Here is a 21,124-nt window from a genome sequence, read left to right as displayed (position 1 = left end):
GGTGACCAACGCATTTCGCCTTGTGGCCTTCATCAGGTTCATTACACAATATCAAACAGTTTGTGTTTAAACACAAAAACAGGAAACAGAAGAAATCCAAGTGGACCAATCACACATTCGCAAATGCTGACCAATTAGCATTTAACAAGGTGGTACTGGCTGATTGGTTAAGCCAGTACCACCACTACTGGACTGAACCACTACAGATTGAAAGGGGGAAAAAAATCTCAATAAGTCCAAAAGTAGTTCATACTCAAAATTACACAGAAAAATGCAGTTAAAAAAAAGTTAAAATAAAAATAAAGTAAGAACAGGGTCAAAAGGCCAGCAAAGTTCCATGTGTCTTGTTTCTAAAAGAAAATAATTTGATTATTAGATTAGTTGGCTAGGTCAGTGACATTATTGAACACAAAAAAAGCATCCAACAAATATTAAGACTTACAGGTAAAGTTGGGAAGATAGATAAGAATAAAATGTTCATATCTGAACATGAGATCACACAAAAAAACATATTTTCAAATCTGTGTTCAGTGATTTTTTTTGTTGTCGGTATTTTGGATTCTCTAAAATCAAGTAAATATTTATTGATATTAACACAAAAATAAATATAAGGATAATAATATTTGATACTTAAACACTTCATTGCTATATCTGGATGTCAAGTTAGCTAAACAAATGATTTCCAGTGTTTGAACCTTTGTACAGTTTTCAGCAAGCTGATACAAAAAATGCACCCCCCCCCCCAAAAACAAACAAACAATCAAGCAAGCAAGCAAACACCCCCCCCCCCCCCCCAAAAGAACCCCAAACAAGCAAACCAAAAAAAAACAACAAAAAAACAAAAACCCAAACAAAACCAAACAAAAAAACCAAACAAAACAAAACAATAAAGGCCACTTTTAATTTATTTTAATGCACCCTTTGATGGACTTAACCCTTGTATGGTGTTCGGGTCTGTGAGACCCGTTTTCAGTTTTTTTCAAAAGAAAAATTAGACAATTAATTATTTTTTTAACCTGAAATTCATTGGCTTTGGCTTATTTTCTGTGAAGAACATAAATCCGAACAAATTTTCAACGACCTCATATTGTAGTCCCCCCCACGCATTTACATTACATACAAGGTGTTCGGGTCCACTGGACCCAGGTCTAATAAAAGTGTTGAAAGTGTAGGTCCTGTGTTCCCATACTCTGTCTTCCTCCTTTCTGGTGCTGCTGATAGTGTTTTCTTCCCCTCCCGCTCCCGCACAAAGTTGCAACATTGTTGAAAATTCAACTATTAACACCGTCTGCTCTTACATTCCCGCACATTTTACCCGCTCTCTTGCGGGATCCAAATTTTATTTTCTCATACCCTGTACCACCTGCAGATTAGGCGCATAATAATATAAATAAGACTTTGCCAGTGTGGTTCTTTAACACAACTGATCAAGATGGCAAACGATTATCTACTGCGAGGGCCATCCAATTGATTTTGGAAGAGAGAGGAGCTTCGGATGATGATGTTGAGGAAGAGGTTTCAGAATATTTCACAAATTCAGAGTCTGACAGTGACTTTGAAGAAGAGGATGAGGTTGAGCACCATTTAGTAACAAAACGAAGATGAGTACCCCATCAGCAGCCAGCTCCAGGACCAGTACAAGCCCACCAGACAGCAAGTGAAGAAATATGGATGTCAATAAATGGTGAAAGTGAATGGTCTTCTTGCCCAAGAAATGAGCCAGCCTGCAGAGCTGCTACTGTGATAAGCCAGGGCCAACACGGCTGACAGTTACTCATGTGCAGGACATCAAGTCTTCATTTGAGCTTTTCATCCCAGATTCCATCCAGAAAATCTGGATTGCAGTAATCTAGATGGAAGGTGTGTTTTTCGAGAGAGTCGGAAGAAGATGGACCAAATTGATCTAAGAACCCCAAAGGCCTACTTTAGGGTTCTTATCCTTGCAGAAGTTTTCAGGTCCAAAGGGGAATCCACAGAATCCCTGTGGGATGCAGAAACCGGCAAGAACCTTTCCGTGCATCAATGTCTCTGGAATACTTCCACAAAATTTCCAGGATTATCCATTTTGATAACTGAGACGACAGACCAGCTTGACGGCAGAGAGACAAGCTAGCTGCCATCAGGACAGTGTGGGATAAGTGGGTGCATCGCCTCCCCGTTTTACAACCCTGGGCCTAATGTCACCATTTATGAGCAGCTGATCTCATTTAGTTGTGGAACATATTGCTTCACGTGTAAATATGTTGTGTCTTTCCACTCACTCCACTTGATTATAACTGATTTAATTTTTTTATAACATTTTACAAAAAAAAAACGAGAAGCACATTAATTCATAAATGTGATCTAACAAAGGTAAAGGGAAAAAATTAACCATGTTTGCTGTTCATATGGCTTGTAATTGGGATGAAGTAAACATCTGTTGAGTAATTTAACATAAAATTGTTTGATAGTGTTAATTTGGAAAACCAAAACTTTAGCGGGTCCACCAGACCCATGAACACTGGCTGAGTAACAAAAATACGAACACCACACAAGGGTTAATGACTGTTTTTTAGCAGCTTCTTGTTGGTGTCACTGGATCTGGGTTATGTGTCCAAACAAGCTTAGTGAAATACCCAGTCTACTCCTGCATTTACAAAGCTCTCCTAATTACAAGAATCAAAAATCTATTGCACTCTAATGTTGGAACATTATAGAAAGATCAGAAGTAGTTCAGTAGATTAACATGATAACCTTGGTTTGATTTTTAAAAAATACATTTTGAACCATAATCAAACACAGTTACTGAAAATTAATTATTTGTTGAATGGTCCACGGGCTCTGAAAATATTCACTCTATTTTTTTTTGGTGGGGGGCAGAAACATACTGTAGAATCCACTATCAGGCTGCACAGAGTGATGTGGCTTCCCAGTCACAAAAATCATGTTCTAAAGAATCACAAGAGATTACAGTAATCAAAAAAGAACACAGTTTCATTTTCAGCTATTGAGGTATTAGCCTTAATTACAACTTTGTGGACAGCTAAAAAAAAAAGCACAATTGTTTCTAAAAACTATCTGTTTTTTCCTTTGCTCTGTCTGCCTTATTTTCTCCCGTCTTCATGAGATACAAGGTGAGTTTTAAACAATAATCATTAGACAATCTTGGCTTCTATTGACTGCTTCACTTGCCTATTTATTTACTCTGTAATGTTCAAGGAAGCTCTGCTTGTTATTTCTCGCTCTCTCACACATACCCACAGGCTGGACGGTAATCTCAGCAGACATCTGCATCCCCGTTATTTGTCTACTTCATTTTAGAAATGAGGACAGGGGAAGTGAAAAAGTGTAAAGAAAATTGCCATGAGTGCAAGAGTAAGGAAGGAGAGATGGAAAGGAGGGTCAGATAAAAGAGTGAGAGACAAAATGTCATATCAGAAGTGGTTTGAAGAAGATAGGCGACACAGAAGGAGGGAAATAGATGAATGTAGGAGAAAGAGGAAGAGAGGAATGAGGGATTAAGATACGCCGGTAGTGAGGAACCAATTAGTATAACTAATGATTTCACGTTAGCTGACGGGGCACATCTTGAGCTGTATAAACAACATCCGTACATACAGTGTATACACACACACACACACACACACACACACACACACACACACACACACACACACACACACACAATCAATCTCTCTGTGTGATGGAGCAGAGCAGAGGTGCTGCTTATGTTTCCTTTGAGTATCTGTTTAGATAAAAGCAGTACATGTATTAACATGAAGACAAATCTGCAGAACTTTTGAAATGATTGATTTCTTTGATACTTAAGAGACTCAAATTCCTATAAATAAATAAAAACTGGAATTTCATAATCTCAACATTAATTAATTAATCATAAAAATAAAACGTGGCCTAATCTCTATCAACATTACACACAAGAGACAAAATAAAATAAATAAAAAAATTCTCTAAAATGGTTTATAGTACTACCTTTACCTACACTTGCTGCCGTACACTCATAAAGTCATAATCAAATCAATTCTGCATCACTCAATGTATATTTTACTGAAATCACCTAACATCCTTTATGAGAAATGAATCCTGATCAATGTTTTAATAGTCAGATTACAGTAAATGCTATTCCCAGCCCCAATGCGCTCCCTCGTGTCTTAATAGGCTTCAGCATCACTTAATAATTTCATTTTATTTAAAAGAAGTTCTTTCTTTTTATTCGTATTTTCAGTAACTCTGCAGTCAAGAGCCTACCAAGTTGTAGAGTGGGGAGTGATCGGTTCCGTTCAGACATTTAATTTGGAAATTACAAGCGGAGAGTCAGTCTGTTCTGTTACTGTAGGGCAGTTTGACATGGGCATTGTGTTTGTGAAAAAGGGTATAATGATTCTTCTACTAACATTAAAGACAAGGCACACAACCGTAACCATGGTAACTGGTCTCACACAAAAAATGGCAACAGCTTCAAACCGCTTAGCCTCCAACAAGTGTAGATAAAATGACTTTAATAGAAACTAGAAGTTACTAATATCATAGTTCTGTCTCTGTAGAAGATTTAGGGGGCAAAAAGAAACAGATGATTTTGAGTTAAATGAATTGGGCAACCTCTTTAACAGAGCTGTGTAGAGCTATCTCATTAGCCTGTCATGCCTATTGGTTTTATTGAGACATAGTAACAATGAAAAGGAGACACTTTAAGAGCTAGTGAAAAAACGGGTGTGTGAACTTCTTTACTTATGTATAGAACAAAAGAAAATACCGCAGTATCTCTAAATGTCAAGGTATTCCTTTAACAGGTCCCTGGTGCACACCTGTCATCTTCCCTTTGGCTTCCAACAAAAGCTGCCAGGGCTCAGTTATAGCCTTACAGGAGCAGGACTCAGTCACGGTTGGCAACATAGCCCAAATCTAATTCTAACAACCTACTTGCCATAGTAACAGAAAGCTATATCTAAAACAAACTTGGGTATGGCACTCGAATGTGGCGGTGACAAGAGTTGGGTGCATGCATGTTTAAGAGAGGAAATGGAAATCGGTTCTCCTCTAAACAATAGAAACATCAATGCAACAAACTGGTGCAGCAAAAAGAGAGGATGAAGTTGGAGGAAATAGAGGTGAAGAGTAGGAAATAATGGGGAGGAAAACAAGGGGAGAAGAGGATATGACATTGGAAAGACAAAAAGGCAATTAGTGGGTGACAATGGCTTACAAGGAAGGGTAGAGCGAGGAAGAGATCAATAAAAAAGGAAGTGAAGAAGATGGAAATTCAAGAAAGAGAAATGTATGTACGGTGATTATGTGAAGGAATAAGGATAACAGAAGTGAGACTATGGATGGACAGACAGATGGATAGATAGAAAGGGGAGAAAGTCATTTGATGAAGCTTAAGATCGGATTAGTGATGACATTCATTCTAAATGAAAGTGTCTGTAAGTATTAGGTGGCTCGACGTTAGCTGTCTGTACATGTGAGACAGTGTGTGCTTGAGAACAAGTTGTGTGGGGAAGGATGTGTCTGTGAATATAATGTTGTTTGTGAATAGGTACAAATAAGTGCTTTTCATTCTTACTTCTATTTATACGTGTACTTACTGACATGCCTGCATTACATTAAAATGTGTGTGTTGTACACATTATTTTTATGATTACACTATTAATTTTCATGGGGTGCACTGAAGTTACTACCATGACCGCACAAAGTACACGTCGTCATGATTAAATAGCACTCCAGTTCAGATTTCACTTTTATATTCATTGTTGTTAAAAAAAATTGTATAATTATAATTAGAAGAATCAATATTCTTTCTTTTGACAAACACTACCAATTTAATTTAAATATTAAATTAAATAAAAGTGAACTGAAATAGTAAAGACTAACAGTTTGAATCCATCTCCAGTGCTTCTTGCCTTGCTTCACACATCTGCCTAGTCTCTTGCGCACACAATTTATCTACCTTCTCTTCATCCTATCAGCAAACTCTCTCTCTTTACCATCATCATTTAGCCTATTTTTAAAGTTGTTCCTCTCACCTTTGCAGTCCTGCCTTTCCTTCTCTCTCAATGGCACCAAACAAGCCTTCTTCTTCTTCTCTTCCTTTTGTCTTTGGCCAACAGTTACAGCTGTTTTTTCAGCTTTGTATGTAATAGTGTGTTTATAACAGTTATGTGGTAATAACCTAGTTAAAATAGTCCTCAAAGATAAACATCATTTTGGTCCAAATTTGGTTTTTATGCTACTTCTTTTGGTAAGATACATATTCCATCTTTCAAGTTAAATGTACACAATTCTTTAAAAAAAATATAGTCTCCAAAATAAAACAAAAAAATTGTCATCATTGTCAACTTACAAGTTAATCTGAAGCTCTAAAAATGGCAATTTTGGTTTCGGTTGGTTTGTGTCATATGCAACCCTTGCACATTTCAGTCCAAATATACAAATCTGTGTTGGTGGCTGTTTATGTGGATACAGTATGAATGGAAATGTGTCTGCACCCATCTCTTTCCAGCAGCAGTTTAGCAAGCACATTGCTCCGGCATTGAGAAGACGGAAACATGCAGGAAGTAGCAATTATGGGGGTTCAAAACATTTTTCATGGATGATTTCCTTTGGCAAAACAAAGGAACAAAAGGGTTGAAGGCAAGTTAGCTGAAAGAGAGACGGGGGACGTGGTGGTGGTGGTGAAAGGACAAGATTTTTCTGGGATTAAAATAGAAGGGAGGTGGAGAGAGCAAAACATCAGAGAACATACCAGAGATAGAACATCTGGAAAGAGATCAGGAGAGAGAAAAAGAGCTCTCTGTATACAGTGGAGTTGTTTCAAAGGAGAAAAAACACCTTTTTAGGACACCTTTTTAGGTGTATTTAAGATGAAACCAGATGCAGGAGGAAGAATAGTTAAAGACAAGAACGAGGGTGCAAAATTGCATCTGCAAAAGTAAAGCACATAAGAGTAAAAAAGCCAGAAAAAAGTTTTTTTTCAAGAATTTATTTCATTACCGCCATAAGGTTTTCCATTAAATGCAATCAATGCCATCTTTCAAATTTCATTTTCTACAAATACCTAGAAGACACTTTCTGCACTTGAATGTGTGTAAGTAGCATGATACTTCTCAGTTGTCAGTGTCCTAAAAAGGTGTATAAATACAGTTTTTAGCATCACTGTCATCAAAGCAACTGTCAAATTATATTAAAAATGATTTTACACAACTACCTTTTTCTTTCAAATCATTCTTGGCTGTCTTTATCTACTTTTTTCATCTGCTAAAAGCGAATCCTTATTGGCACGTCCACAAAACCAAGTGGTAATTTCAGAATGAATGGGCTCTCTTTGCAACTCTGGGTTTTATGGATTCATTTTTGTATTTATTTATTGTATCGGATGCCCCAAAGTACTCACATAATATATGACATGTATAGGAAGAAATGAGCTGTGGCTATTGGGAAAATGAAAGCAATGTAGCTGCCTTCATCAAAAATATAATAATAAATAAAATGGTATTAGATAAGTTGTTTTTTTAAATTTATTATAATAACCATGGGCTAATCTGAATTTGATTGGTTCCCTATGAACTTCTCTTTCATTTTGCAATTCTGTCTGGCACCTGGTAAGAAATACCCCGGGATAATAGCGAAGGAGTGATAAAATATGGAAACTTGTGAGTTCAGGTAGTCATAGAAAGTTTTTTGTCTGTTTGTTGAAAGATGTGAGAATTTTACTGATCTTCATATCAACCTTTTCAGCGAGAAACTGAATAAGCATATTCGGTTTCCAGTGTCAAAATATAATCAACTGACTTAAACTGTATCAGAACTGAAAAATACTAAAAACTGTGTAGACTTGATAATCTTTGACTGAGAGGATAAAGGAGTAGAAGAAGAGAGGTTTCATAGAGGTTGAAAGGACACTAGTACTACTTCACAACACACACAGAATTCTGCCCACACAAATAGATTCAGTTCAACCTCTATGTTCATCTAGCCTTAGCTCACCTTGCCTCCCATTCTCTTTTTATTTTCCTCTCTTGCTCCCCCTGCACTTGGACATGGAACACACACACACACACACACACACACACACACACACACACACACACACACACACACACACACACACACACACACACACACACACACACACACCAACAACACCAATAGGTGGGAGGCTGTGAAGCTTTCTGAGTGTATTACACAGACCATTAGGCTTGTTGAATGGACGGACGCTGGAATGGGAGCTGACAACGGACTAAATGACAGAGGCTGGAGAGAGACTGAGAGTTTAGTAACCCAGATGTAGCAGGGACATAAAGCAATATCAGCCTACTCTACTGTACCATACAAACAAACACATTCAGAACACACACAGGTGCAGGCATAGATAAATTCATTCACCCAAACTTCTACAGGTATACAAGAAGAGAGACTATAAAAATGATGTGTACAAACACACAACAAATGCAGGAAGTAAGAGCTGCAGAATAAATGAGCCCCCAAACATATGCAGTGACAGATGGTAAAACAAATGAGAGAGAGAGAGAGAGACAGACAAAACTCCCACACACGATGAAACACTCAGACCGAGAGTGACAAAATAACAAACACATCTATGACGATCACCTCAGGGAGTGTGAAGTAGGCTAATAAATTTCCATTAATCACACCTTTGAAAAAACATACACTACTTAGAGCTATTGGCAGATATCTGTTAATCTATCCCTCACACTCTGATGAAAACAAGTTTTGGAAGTAAACAGAAAGGCTCTGGAGACCAAGAGAGCAGGGGGGCAGCTGTGGACGTGTCCTTTGAGTCCATGTTTGTGTGTATGTGTGTGTATCAGTGCATAAAAATGCATGTGCATCTCTTCATCTGTGGGTTGAAGATTTTGCGTGCATGTTTTGCATTTAACTTGTGTATAGTTATATGTTTGTGAGGCTTCCACAGCATCACTTGGTACAACAGCGAGTTACCCCCTGCCAGCATTCTAATTCACTTACTATTCTGCCTTACCCGCAGGTAAAACATGAAGTAGTGAGGAAAAAAAAAAATTAGTCCCAGTGTACCACCCCAATAATACCTCCAGGCTACAGTTTCTTAATAAGCCCCATCATTGTGTCAACAAACAATAAAACTCCATGGTAACCTAACTTTGTCAAAAGTTTGTGTAAGCTGACCTGATTTCACCTCGCTGAAGCCACTGGTAGAAAGCACATACAGATGCAAATGTGCCATGTTGGGTATTGTAGACATCTTTTGAATGAGTTTAAGGTGATCAAGAAACTTTGCCAAAAAAGCTGCAAGTGAAAAACGTGGTCAGTTTTTATCAGGTTTAATTCTGCATTTAGAGATTTTGGTCTTCGTTTTTTTTATTTGTCTTATTTGTTCAGACTGCTTCAGACTTCAAACAGCTCTTGTTCCTGAGGTGAGAAAACACAGCCCACACTTAAAATACATGTGGTTTAACTAATTAAATTCAATTCAGTTATCTAAAAATTGTATTTAAACATAGTAACTAGTTCCTATTATCACCACAATAACAAAAATTAATGTGCACTCCCTATATATAATGATTATAGTAATAATAGCAGTCATAGTAAAGACCAAATGGTTTTGTTGTGCCAAAAACATGATAATACAGCTTTGTGGATTCCACTTTCTGGTGACAGGGGAGGTGTGAAATTGGTATACCACATTCACACCTTTACATATAGAATAAATTACATCTTTAAATAAACAAATGCAGTAATATGCAACATGAAGTCACTTTCTATTTCTCATTATTACACATTTTGCAAATGAAAGCAAACTCTACACCAATGTATGAGCATGCAAAAGCTCTTTAGCGTCTGCAAACCAGTATGTAAGCTACAATGGTTTGTGTGATTTCTGCATGTAATAAGTTGTTAAAAATGGGACTAACACCCTGCCCACAGATGGGGAAGTCATCATGGAATTTATATGCCTTGCATTTACGGAAAACACATTACTGCAGTTGATTTTGTTCCCACTTAGTAAATAAATGAATACACTATGATTTATATTTACAAAGTTGTAGTTTCACTGGAAAACTGCCACTGTTAGAACTCATAGACCTTACTCAAGGGCATTCTAATTGTTTTGTAGCTTCCCTTACTGGAACATATTTCTGTACTTTTTACTTAACAACAAAACTGTCTTATTAATTTTGCTCACCTCCAACACTATGCAGCACAGTCTTCATGAGGACTTCTGTGTCTTCCTTTCCATTTCTTCTTGCCCCTGCTTTTTTTTCTGTGTCTGTATTTTGCCTTGTGTAGCACCTCCTTCCAGCTCTTGGCAACTACCAGTTTGGCATAGATGCATTTAATCACTCAATCAGCCTCAGTAGCATATCTACCCCAGTGTTTATTCGGTGCTTGCTAGATTATTCTGTGTGCTTGTTTGGTAGCAAACTTGGCTACTTATGTCAAGTTTGTTGGTTCCTTGTATGTTTGCTGCTCCTGACTGAAATGTTGAATCCTGTATGCCTGGTTACTCGACTTCATCTGTTGTTTTCCGCACGTGCCTACTCTGCGTCTGCTGTGCTCCCAACAACCCTCGCACTCTCGGTAAGGCTTTGTCTTTCCACTGTTTTCTTCTCAGCCAGACCTGATCTAGTACAAATATCTCCTGTGACTTTGTTCACTGCAAACTTCAGCTTACTTCAGACACTTCTCACTTTTTTTATGTATTCATTTGGCAGTCTTCTCTGCTCTGAATTTTTAATAACCAGTCTGAGCTACTGAACTCCCACATCTAAGTGCTTACGTGTTCCCTATTTCACAGACACTCACCTATCGAAGTTATTTGTAATTCTTTGACTAAAATGTTAATATTAAAGCAGTCATCCAGATAAAATAAAGCCACATTAATGATAGAAGTGCATTGCTTTAGAAAATACAAGTCCAGTGGTTCAAAATGTTGGGAATTTACTCACCATTCGTTATGTGAATGGTGAGTAAGGGTGAATAATTTTACTCGTCTTCTTGCATCACTTATTTTTATATGTTCCTTTCAACTTGACTCCTTCCAAACTGATTTTAGTGGTTCCTGGATGAGCCCCCAAACTGTTATGCTCCCTTATTAGGGCCAGGGTGTCAGCGAAACGATAACAAAGTATCTGAGTAAAAACAATGTCAAGACTTTCTTTCAAGGTTTAACTTGCATAGAAATTAACTTGAATATGTTATTTGTCTCTTCCTTTCAATCAACAAGGACATTATTGTAAAATACTTTTCTGTTCCCGGATAGGAACAATCTCACTTATAACTGTAGACTGTATATAAAAAGATGGATATGGATATGCCCATTGGTTATTAAAGTCCTGATGTGCAGCTTCAAACTGAAGATATTAATGAAAGGGAGTTGATCTGACTCAAAAACCGAGGGACACTGCATGCTCATATGCTAGCAATTTGACCATCGCAGTACAGTATACTCAGGTTTATCAACCTTTTATGAGAGGGGAATTAGTTAACCCTTTAAGACCTACCACAGAACCAAGTCCGCCAGAGCTTATCTTTATATTTTTACATGCTGTAGTGCCATTTTTGGGAGCATTTCAAGTTGCTATATATCAATACAACCGTTATAGCCCAAATTTTAATAATATGTATGCATTAAGTCCATAATGACTACATAAATTGCAAAAAAGTGCAATAAACTACAAAATAATGAAAAATCGTTTTTCTTTTTTTTTTTTTTACATATATTTCTAGGTAGAGAAATTTCAAAGGTTTATCCCTCAAAACTGTAAATACAAAAAAGTTGCACAAAATAGTTTCCAACAAGAGGAAATGTATTTTGAGTGTCTTCATAGTTTTATTTTTGAGATACACCAATTTTTACATCCTGCAGGAAAAACGAAAATAAATATTATAATGCAAATTTGCAAAAAAAAAGCATGTGCATCAAAAAAAACTATTTCCAGCAGTGCAATTTGAGTTTTAAGCATCCCAGAAACTATTCAGAAAAGCATGAAGTCAAACATGACTTTTAAAAACGCCAGTATAGGCTTATAAGGTCCCGATGGTAAAAAACGACATTTTCCGCAAAATGACGTTACTTCCGGTTTCGGGCACGTAATGGCGGAATGCAATAGTTCGCACTGACGTCTATTCCAACGTAGGAAGTGTTATAAATAAACGGTCATGTGCTTGTTTTAAATAAGACTTGTGGAAGGCCACAAAGTCAGGAAAGTCTCTGGTGAGGTCACATGCAAGGGAGCTGAAAGGTCATTTTCCAAAATACTTATAATACTTCAAAATAGTTTTGCAACTAGAGGAGCGGCCCAGAAAGCAGGTTTAGGGACTTCCTTCTTTAGCCCCAAAGGTTCTGTCCATCTTTTACTACAGTCTGTGGTTATCACAGAGGGACAGTGATTTCTGAGTTATGAAGACGCAAAGGTGAGAAGAAACAATAATTAAAAGAATAGAAAGCTCACATAGACTAAAGTGTCGACAAAGGGAGAGTGAAAGAGACAGAGAGAGAGAGAGATGACAAGAAAAGGGGAGAAGACAATAAAAAAAAACACAGGAGGACTGCAAGAATCCTGAGAGGATCTGTCAGCTCTCGTTGGCTTTGATTTTAATGGAAGCCAGCGCTCCCCTACCTCTAACCCATTTGGCCCTAATTCCAGCACTGCTTTCCAAACTTTTTAAACTTTAATGGCCTCTTCTTAAGTGCCAGCTGCTGACAACATTGATTTGGCTTTAAGCCTTGCTGTCCTGCACGCCTTTATTTTCTCCTGCAAAATCGACAGAAACATCTATTTTCTGCCATCCTTCTCCACCTCCTGCTCATCCGATTCCCCTTCTATCCTCCCTTCATCCGCTCTTCTCTGTTCATTTGATGGTGTCAGCAGTCGAGGAAAGCTTGTATGAGAAAAGGAATGCTTTTGGATAAAGTCTTCTATTTAGAATGTATGTATTTTTCGATTTTAAAGAAAAGCTGGGTTGGCATTCAGTCGTGAATCTTTACAGAACAGAGCTGAGATTTTTTTTTTTCTAATGTATTTGAATATTCCTGTGTGGTATCACTGCAATACCTTTAAGTGTTGCCCAAAATGGAACACAAAGGGAAATACGGGTCATGGTAAATGTTCTTTAGTAAGTAGGTGGACTTACCAGGAGCCCATCTAAAAAAAACAAACAACCTTTATACCCCACCAAACTTACTATTGAAGGAAATTCAGGGATTCAATCTGATGGTTAACTTATTAAAAAGTTTAAAAATTTGAAAATATTAGTTGCTTAAATTGAAACAAAAAAAAAAAAAACTAACTAAAAAGCAAGTCCAAGTTCTGTATTAGAACAAGACCTCAGCTCAAATTTATAAAAAGCTGAAAAGAATATTGTTGAGTCAATGTGCATGCGGTTCATGCAGATATGAAAGAAAACACTGTAATATGGGTTTATTTTCTTGATCTTTTAACCAGTATAGACAATTCTTTCGGTTTCGCAGGGTCATGTTGAGGTGGATGTGGTTAACTGGGGATAACTGGAAAAGGTCATGTGAAATGCAAAACCACTGTTGGATCAAGCAGTAAAAGAATATGAAATTTATATGAAAAATGTCACCGATTGTAACATTCATAAATGTCAGAAAAAATAGTATGAACTTGAATCTGTAATCTAGGTATCAATCAGATATTCTTCTGTACGGATAACACATCTCCTCATAATGGGCCATTTTCAAATGGACTGTCTGATAAGGGAGCTTCTCTAGACATTGCATCATTGGGCTTCATTGTGATAAAATGGCTCAAGGGTACAGTATGATCTTTAGAATAAACCCTGGATGCCATTTGTTAAAATTATTTTTTTTTTCCAGCCTTTCAAGCTGCTTATTATCCCGTCTCTTTAGGGGCCAGATTTACAAGGGCAAATTAACATAAGGTCTGATGATGTGATAATGTGAGTAATCTAACATAACAGTAATCCGTCAATCATAATATATAAAGGCATAGGTTCTACAGATGTGTTTCTCTTGGGAAACAGAATGACAGCACAGACTAAGGAGAGACATCAGAAGGAGAACATTTTTATGAAAGAGAAACTACAGAAAAATACTTTGCAAGTACAAACTGCTCCACAAAAGGTACGTCTGGAACGTCATTGTGGGAAAGAGGCACTCTAGAGGAAAAAAAGCGAATAATAATTGTCGGGATCCTGTAGTTATTTGGAAGAAACAGTATGAAGGTGGTTCATGTGAGAGCAAATAAGAGAAATTGGCTAGACAGAAAACACTGTGATACACAGTGATGGATGCTGTAGGTTATGTTTAAAAAGTTTAACATCATCATACTTAATTTATAGGCTTATATGATTTTAAAACATTAACAGAGGTACACAGTTTGGAACCAGATTTGGTGACACTGACTTCATTTAAAAAAAAAAAAAAAAATAGACAAACTGAGTAGATGAGATTGACGTTGAGGACACAGTATGATAGAGCAACCTGGCTATGCCTGTGTGTGCTCTGGTCAAGGCTCAACAGGCCACAAATGAATCCCTGATGCACTGAATTGGCTGACTCAGGATGACAGCAGAGACCCCACAAGCTCAGGGGGGTGAATATGACCTGGATGACCAGCATTTCAGTGTCCCAGAGGCCATCTAAGGCAGCGGTCCCCAACCTTTTTTGCGCCACGGACCGGTTTATGCCCGACAATATTTTCACGGACCGGCCTTTAAGGTGTCGCGGATAAATACAACAAAATAAAACTAGTACCGGTACCGAAAAAAAGATTTATTCATAACACAAGTGAAAAGACCCAGGAAAACCGAGTTAACGATAAAAACGATAACAAAATAACGCTGAAAACCAATTAAAAACCCTGAAAACCATACATTTCACACCTGAGCCTCAACTCTCGCGGCCCGGTACCAAACGACTCACGGGCCGGTACCGGTCCGAGGCCCGGGGGTTGGGGACCGCTGATCTAAGGCAAACATGAAGGCAAAAATTAATGCAATAAATATGCCACTTTAATTTTCTTTTTCATATCTTATTTTACCTTTTTTGGGGGGTATATTTATCATCTATCTTCATAATGTGTTCTTAATTTAATCTATTTTAAAAACAGCATATTTTTAACCTTATTTAAAATAGTGTAAGACATGAAAAATGTTTTAAGATTTGAACAAATTGGCTTCATTTTACTGAATGCACTACTTTGGATAGCCCTTTACTTTCGTTCTTTTTGTTCTGAAGATTATGCTCAGCACATTTCATCACGTGTGTCTGGTTGTGTCTGAATTTTTCTAGTTCTGTATATTATATGATATGTGATTTGCAATTATGAGATTGCCACCTTTTATGTTTCAGAATTTTTTTTGCCCATTTCCAAATCCTTATTAAGGCTTAATATAGCACTTAGGTTTTATCATCCCAAATGAAAAGTCACTTTTGTTTCTGTTCAAACCAGACTGGTCTTTATTTAACTGCAATCTCTCAGTTGATATTTCTGTGTTTGATCCATGTACTATATCCACCCCAGCCTATGTGGATTTTGTCACTTTTATTATACTGTGGACATTATCACTCTTGAGTTTAGCAAGTCATATGAGGTAGAATTAAAATGGAGAACGGTACTGAGGAAAAGCCTCAAGCCAACCCTTATTTCTTTGTTTTTCTTCCAAGGATCTATACTTTCTTCTAATTTTTTAAGTGTCTTGAGCAATGGTTTATTAACTTTTTTGGTTTCTTTGTTTTGGAAATTTCACTCATTTTCAGTTCAGTCCTTGTATGTGGCCATTTTCAAGGGAATATTTTTTGTTTGTTAGGGCACTTAACACTGACATATGAATTGTTAAACATAAAAAGGCATCTAACTAAATTTGGTGGTTTATTCAAATGCAGCTGAGAACAGGTGAGTCTTCAACCTGGATTTAAATACACTGAGTGTTTCAGCTGATCTGAGGCTTTCTGGGAGTTTGTTCCAGAAATTTGGAGCATAAAAGCTGAATGCAGCTTCTCCATGTCTGGTTCTGACTCTGGGAACTGATAAAAAACAGGATCCAGATGACCTGAGGGATCTGGAAAGTTCATACTGGGTCAGGAGGTCACTGATATATTTTGGTCCTAAACCATTCAGAGCTTTATAGACCAGCATCAGAACTTTAAAGTCTATACTCTGACAGACAGGCAGCCAGTGTAAAGACCTCAGAGCTGGACTGAAGTTTAGGTCTGCGTCCATCACTACACCCAAATTTCTCACCCTGTTGGTGGTTATTAGGTGTAAAGATTGAAGTTCTCTGGTGACCTGTAATTGTTTTTCTTTGGCTCCAAAGACTATTATTTCAGTTTTGTTTTTGTTTAGCTGGAGAAAATTGTGGCACAACCAGTCATTAATATCCTCAATGCATTTACCAAGAGGCTGTACAGGGCCTCGGTCTCCTGGTGACATTGTGATATACAGTGGCTTGCAAAAGTATTCGGCCCCCTTGAACTTTTCCACATTTTGTCACATTACAGCCACAAACATGAATCAATTTTATTGGAATTCCACGTGAAAGACCAATACAAAGTGGTGTACACTTGAGAAGTGGAACTAAATTAATACATGATTCCAAACATTTTTTACAAATAAATAACTGCAAAGTGGGGTGTGCGTAATTATTCAGCCCCCTGAGTCAATACTTTGTAGAACTACCTTTTGCTGCAATTACAGCTGCCAGTCTTTTAGGGTATGTCTCTACCAGCTTTGCACATCTAGAGACTGAAATCCTTGCCCATTCTTCTTTGCATAACAGCTCCAGCTCAGTCAGATTAGATGGACAGCGTTTGTGAACAGCAGTTTTCAGATCTTGCCACAGATTCTCGATTGGATTTAGATCTGGACTTTGACTGGGCCATTCTAACACATGGATATGTTTTGTTTTAAACCATTCCATTGTTGCCCTGGCTTTATGTTTAGGGTCGTTGTCCTGCTGGAAGGTGAACCTCCGCCCCAGTCTCAAGTCTTTTGCAGACTCCAAGAGGGTTTCTTCCAAGATTGCCCTGTATTTGGCTCCATCCATCTTCCCATCAACTCTGACCAGCTTCCCTGTCCCTGCTGAAGAGAAGCACCCCCAGAGCATGATGCTGCCACCACCATATTTGACAGTGGGGATGGTGTGTTCAGAGTGATGTGCAGTGTTAGTTTTCCGCCACACATAGCATTTTGCATTTTGGCCAAAAAGTTCCAGTTTGGTCTCATCTAACCAGAGCACCTTCTTCCACATGTTTGCTGTGTGCCCCACATGGCTTGTGACAAACTGCAAATGGGACTTCTTATGGTTTTCTGTTAACAATGGCTTTCTTCTTGCCACTCTTCCATAAAGGCCAACTTTGTGCAGTGCACGACTAATAGTTGTCCTATGGACAGATTTCCCCACCTGAGCTGTAGATCTCTGCAGCTCGTCCAGAGTCACCATGGGCCTGTTGGCTGTATTTCTGATCAGTGCTCGCCTGTGAGTTTAGGTGGACGGCCTTGTCTTGGTAGGTTTACAGTTGTGCCATACTCCTTCCATTTCTTTATTTCCAACTTTATCCCTGACCTGTCTGGTGTGTTTTTTGGACTTCATGGTGTTGTTGCTCCCAATATTCTCTTAGACAACCTCTGAGGCCGTCACAGAGCAGCTGTATTTGTACTGACATTAGTTTACACACAGGTGCACTCTATTTAGTCATTAGCACTCATCAGGCAATGTCTGTGGGCAACTGACTGCACTCAGACCAAAGGGGGCTGAATAATTACACACACCCCACTTTTCAGTTATTGTAAAAAATGTTTGGTATCATGTATGATTTTCGTTCCACTTCTCAAGTGTACACCACTTTGTATTGGTCTTTCACGTGGAATTCCAATAAAATTGATTCATGTTTGTGGTTGTAATCTGACAAAATGTGGGGAAGTTCAAGGGGGCCGAATACTTTTGCAAGCCACTGTATATTTGTGTGTCATCTGCATAGCTGTGATAGTTTATTTTGTTGTTCTTTATAATCTCTGCCAGTGGGAGCATGTAAATGTTAAACAGAAGAGGTCCCAAGATGGAACCTTGGGGAACTCCTCATGTGATACTTGTCTGCTCAGATGTGAAGTTACCTATTGATACAAAGTATTTCCTGTTTTCTAAGTATGTTTTGAACCAGTTTAGTACAGTTCCTGAGAGACCTGCCCAGTTCTCCAGTCGTTTGAGTAATATGTTGTGGTGAACTGTATCAAATGCTGCACTGAGATCCAGTAAAACTAAGACATTTCTCTTCTGACAGGAGGTCAGAAGAGAGGTACAACACCACGTATCTAAAGCCATATATAAAACTCGGTGGAGGATCTGTCTTGTTTTGGCTGTACTTCATCCAGTGGTTTTGGAGATCTTGTCAAACTTGATGTAATTATCATTAAGTACAGTTAGCCTTTGCTCTACCATACAATGCCAGCATGTGATTGGCCATGGCTTTATTATAAAGATTGACAATGATCTCAAACATACTCCTGAAGAATATAAAAACACAATGGAACACTATCATTCATGGACTTCTGCAGAGTTTGGAACTCAACATTGTTGAAGCAGTGTGGGTTCGTCCTGACCGAGAAGGGAACAAAAGACAGCCAACATAAAAAGAAACCTTGGATGTCATTCAAGAACTACTTTATGAAATCAGAAGAAATCTTGCTTAAGACATTTCAGGCTGTTTTGAAGGATAAAGGTGGTCACTTTAAAATACTAACAAGCCTCTTCAAATTGTACAAACTTGGTTTTGCCTTCTATACTATATTTTCATCATTTTTGCACCTATTCTTTATTTTTGTAGTAAAATGTAAAGAAAAGATGATTGGCTCCAGACTTTTGCAAGGTATGTATTTCATACTGAAATCAATGCAGGCAAACCTAATCCATTAAATAAGTAGGTGGAAACTTTGTAAGCTTCAGTAATGACCCATGATTAATGATTCCATGTGAAGGCTGACATGAAGCCACAACGTTTTTGACCAGGGTGACACCCCAAATATAATGTCCTCCTTACAGGAAATAAATACAAGCTTAATAGGTTAATTCATTATGAGGGGTTCCCAAAGAAAAAAAAATCATATAAAAACCGCTACCACCATCTTTCATTTTCTGGAAAAAGGTTGATGATATTTCAAAATGAAGGAATTGTAGTTGGACCCTGGGTATTTAGCCATGGCACTGGTAATTACAGTTGTGGAGTCGCACCGTACTTGGACGTTGATGGAGTATTTGTGCTTCCTGCTGTCGAACAGACTCACTTTCAGATACAGTGATCAGCTGAACATGTGTTCCCTTTGGCTACTCCGTAGAAATCTGCAAAAGCCTGCCACAGCCTGAGACCCTTGCTTGAACCTTTTGGCTATTCGAAGCATTATGTGCTCCTGCACTCTAGTAGTAAAAAAACTGCAGCTTCAGACTGTTCTCTTAAGGAAACTGTTTGGAGATTTTACCATGATAACGCTTTTTTCACAGTAATTATTCTTAGATTCATTCATATCTTCTACCCAATCTATTAGCTGTATTCTTTTCAAGTGTGACCTTATTCATTTCTATATTTTGATAATTTAAAGCTTTTTATATAAGCCCTCTTTGGCATTTCAAAACTTATACCTTTGGTGAACAAGGTTTTTCTTTCTGTTAATCTAAAGCTGACAAGTGCTGTAATAAAGGGTGAGGAGGTTGAGAAGTAGTGCACCACAAATCCTTCATTTTCTCAAGCCTTTCATGGTATCAAGTCTTGCTAAAGGCCCACACCAAAACCCTTGTTACACTCTGCCTCATGCTAATGTTCACCATCAATAGGGAGACGTCTATTTATGCAGGGATGACAGACAGAGATGGAGACAGAAACAGAGAGAGATAATGGATGAACAAAGACCACAAAGAGACCAAAGACTAAACATATGAAACAGAGGGTGTGAGAGAGAAAGGAAGAGATGACAGAAAAGAGGTAAGAATTAAAATTCCCCTCCCCTTTTCTTGTGAAGTGACAGCTACAGTGATGTATAACCCTAGCAGTGGAAAGTTAATTAGATAGGCTGGGTTACTGAGAGATGAAGGACTGAGGGGCTGCATAGGAGAAGAGGGAGGTGGAGGAAGAGAAGAAGATGTAGAAAGAGAAGGTTACACAAAAAACAAGAGGAGAAAAGAAAGGAGAAGTAGGACATAGGAAAGGTGAGGAATGAGACAAATGAGGAGAGAAAGGAAAATAAGATGAGGTAATAATTCAATGATAGACAGAATGAGAGACTTGCTGAAAAGTAAAGTTGTAGAGGGAAAGATGAAATAAGAGGGAAAAGCCTTGTCAAAATTATTTTCTTATTCTTTGAAGCTGTAAAAATTTACAGAAACAACAACATGGTAGTCATACAAGCCACATCAGAAAAAAAATCAGCAGTATGCACATATTCAAAATCATCTGTCTCGCAATACAACTTTCATGTTGCTCTCTGACAATAAACTTGATTAAAAGACAATCTTAAATATATCATCGGCACTGCAAGGCAGGCAATTGAATGTCTCCTGTCCATGCATGACACACATCCTAACAACAGGATAAAAACAAATGCCACTGAACTTGCAGACTCACGCACTCTCTGTCCCTAGAAATGTTTCACTGTTCGAATGAGTACCCACTCACTGGAACCAGACAGTCCTTGGGGATTTTTAATACTTCTGAACACTCTATAAGTTCATAACCTCCTTTAGAACTCCCTGTAAGCTTGCCATGTATGTCACACAGACTGCTGTCATCTGAGTGAAAACCATATGTTCTGAAAATCTCTTTTGAGTGGAAGTTACAACCCATGGGTAAAACAATAAACACAAAAACAATTAATAATAAATACAACATAAAACACTTTTTTATTTAGTAGCTGAACATTCTGGCTTCCCTCTGGCACTCCTCAAAAAATTTATTCATATTATTTTAATTATTAGGATGTTTTTTTGTTTCTTTTTCTAGTTCAAGTACAGAAGGAAAAAAATGAAATTAGGAATATAGCTGATTCCTGCTTCCAGGATAGATCCTTTCCTTTCAAAAACAATTTTCTGATTGACATCCAGACTTTTTACTTGTCATTATATTACTGAGCTGAAATGCCTTTTCTGAAAAAACCCCCCA

The 21,124-nt window shown here is 37.8% G+C and overlaps 1 protein-coding gene across 1 annotated transcript in view; it reads right to left on the bottom strand.

Moving 5' to 3' along the window:
* The window catches only part of LOC134629330 (zeta-sarcoglycan), a 355,873-nt gene that overhangs the window by 3,377 nt on the left and 331,372 nt on the right, over positions 1-21,124 (bottom strand). The window lies entirely within an intron of this gene.

This window comes from Pelmatolapia mariae, linkage group LG6, assembly GCF_036321145.2.
Source record: "Pelmatolapia mariae isolate MD_Pm_ZW linkage group LG6, Pm_UMD_F_2, whole genome shotgun sequence".
NCBI classification, from domain to species: Eukaryota; Metazoa; Chordata; class Actinopteri; order Cichliformes; family Cichlidae; genus Pelmatolapia; species Pelmatolapia mariae.
The sequence above is the reverse complement of the archived record's forward strand: the minus strand, read 5'-3'. Positions and strand labels throughout refer to the sequence as shown.